Genomic DNA, 2774 nt, shown 5'->3' on the forward strand with positions numbered 1-2774 from the left:
ACTTTTGTGATTTACTTCTCCCCTTTAATACTGTACTGAACAGGAGCCATGAGAAGCAAATCGGGGCACTTCAGAGCTTCTTTCCTTTGAGTTCAGATTCTCTAGGATAGGAAGAACTGGCAAATAAATGAATGAATAGACTCTTGCTTTTCACCTGTCTAATAAATACATGTTTATGTCTCTTCGTAATGGTTCACCCTTATGAACAAGTAATCATTTAAAGTTTAATTTTAATCTACACATCAGAGATGGAGATATGGAAGTGTTTAGGCTTTTCTCTCAATCTCTCTCCCTCTTTGATTTTCAAGATAAAGCAAATTAATTAATGTGCACTTTTCAATTGAAGAAATGCTTAAGACCCAGCTGTGTCTGTGAAATTATAAGTTACAGTGCAACACTTGGGACTGATTAATACTTTTTTGGCATGAAGAGAAGAGACATAGGTATGTAATCAAAATGGTGTTCCAAAAAGCGTTAAGTTAGCAGTTTGTTTGCCAAATTAACTTTCAAAGACATCTAGGTTACTAAGTTTGACATTTCTACACACAAATCTTAAATGATTGATGGATTACTGTAAAATAGCTTTGTTCAAAAAAGATAATCTTTGGCAGGCTACTTCAAAGAGTTTACTGCTCTGGAAAGATGAAAAGACATCCTCATTTTACATTAATTTTCATGATAGATCAATGCTTATTTGCAATATGCCTGAGAATTAAGTGACATTTACCGTATTATGAGTCTTTTTTTTTTTTTTCACTGTATCCAGCAGTCCCACATGGGATTGTTTTTATTTCCAAGATTTAGGAGAATTTTTCTGCACATAAAGAGCTTCATCAAGAAAATACAGATGGGTAGAACAGTATATCTGACATTTTTATTCACTACTATTTCACTGCAAGGAAGTATTGAGACTAAAATATATAGAGATACGACTTTTTAAATCAACAATACCATTTCAGAATGCGGTTTCAGATTCTCCTTGTAGTAATCTTTAGAGTGTGAAAGGATCTACCTACTTCTCTTTAAATATAAATTGTGTGATTTTATTTATTTATGTCTAAGTCACTGTAGAATGACATACGTCAGGGGTGAATATCTCAATTAAGGGGTCAAGCAGGTAATGGAAATTAGTAAAGAGGACGAGTTATAGATGTGTGTATGTGTGTGCGTGTGCATGTCTGTACCTGTGTGTTGGAAGTGGAGGCGTGGTGCCTAAGGAAACTGTCATTTAGGGCAGTACAGCAGGTATTTTGATTTTTACAAAGAAATTGAAAACTCTAGATTAATATCAGAAATCTCCTATTTTTCGATATTGGCAATCACCTCAAATTTCTGAGTGATTTTGAATGCAGAGTTTCATGATTGTGCAATAGCCATCTATAAAAGCCTAAAGATGGCTCAGGTAAAGGAAACAAAGCTCTTTGTCCCATATTGGAGAAACTTTGCAAAAGGGCTCAGATGCATGGGGAAAGAGGTGGCAGTAGGTAACGGGTACAAGTTCCAAACACAAAAATCAGCGAATTCACCATGTAGAAGATGTAAAGCAGAAGCTTTTTTTTCTCTTGAATTTATCTTTAAGGGTATTTCATTTTATGGCATTGAACAAAGCTGACTTGGAAAAAAAAATCTGTTCTTCACTTTTTGGCAGGGTGAAGTAGAGAAATAAAGTCTCCCCGCTGAACTACTATGAGGTCAGAAGCCTTGCTGCTATATTTCACACTGCTACACTTTGCTGGGGCTGGTTTCCCAGAAGATTCTGAGCCAATCAGTATTTCGCATGGCAACTGTAAGTACCCATGGTCTCACTCACTGTCTCCCTTTGAGAACATTTTAGCCTGAATCGGCCTAGCAAAAAATAAAAATGAAAAATGAAATAGAAAAGGTGACTTCTTAGTCCTCTGTACATGGCAAAGGTGGATAATTCAAGTCTAGTCAAATTGATAGGATGACTTTTCTATAACTCCATCAGATGTTGTTGTGGGGACATGTGTGAGGATTTGAAACATCCCTTGGAACCCTGATGAAGTCTCAGCTACTACATGGAGGCCATGGTGTTCATGTCTTAAAATCAACTCTGTGGGAGAATATCACTATGATCTGGGTATTGGCAGTATTACATTACTCACCTTTACATACACTTCATATATAGGGATTGTTGCAAAATATGAACAAAAAACAATGACCATTTTGGAGTACTTCAGAGAAAATTATTTTTTTTTGGACTTAGAAGTTACATGGTTAATAGACTTGGGTAAAGAGTAATTTTGAATTTATAGAGGACCCATTTTAACTGTTTATAACTTTCCTTTGGTCTCTGCTTCATTGTCAGGAGTAGATACTGACATGATTAAGAATTCAGTTGTCTTCTCAAAAGAGGAGAGTCCTGCCTATGTGTTGCATGGAACATTCACTTTACCACTTTTTTTCATGCCCTTCAAAAGACTTAAGTATTTTATTACAATAAAAATGTAAGAGAGCATTTTTTTCTAAATATCTCTTTTCATAGTAATCACCCCAAAACAAACACTGAGTGAGCCACAGAAAGGTATCTAACATAAATAAGGAATACTAAAGAGATCCAAATATGCCCAGTGTTCAGCTGTTCTTTCTGGGTTGGAAGAAAATGAGGTAGCAAAACTGACACGCAAAACAATTAGAGAGTCCAAAGTCAAAGGGCATTATTAAGAACAAATGTGTAGTTCAAGATCATCACTCCTGAAATGGCAGAGTCCACCTAACTCAAGGTTCTAAACTTAATAAACATTTATTTATTT

At 35.4% G+C, this 2774-nt stretch overlaps 1 protein-coding gene across 3 annotated transcripts in view; it reads left to right on the top strand.

The window, feature by feature from the left end:
• Positions 1-2774, top strand: part of SEMA6A (sema domain, transmembrane domain (TM), and cytoplasmic domain, (semaphorin) 6A) — a 143854-nt gene that overhangs the window by 78724 nt on the left and 62356 nt on the right. The window lies entirely within an intron of this gene.

This window comes from Mandrillus leucophaeus, unplaced genomic scaffold (genome assembly GCF_000951045.1).
Source record: "Mandrillus leucophaeus isolate KB7577 unplaced genomic scaffold, Mleu.le_1.0 Scaffold131, whole genome shotgun sequence".
NCBI classification, from domain to species: Eukaryota; Metazoa; Chordata; class Mammalia; order Primates; family Cercopithecidae; genus Mandrillus; species Mandrillus leucophaeus.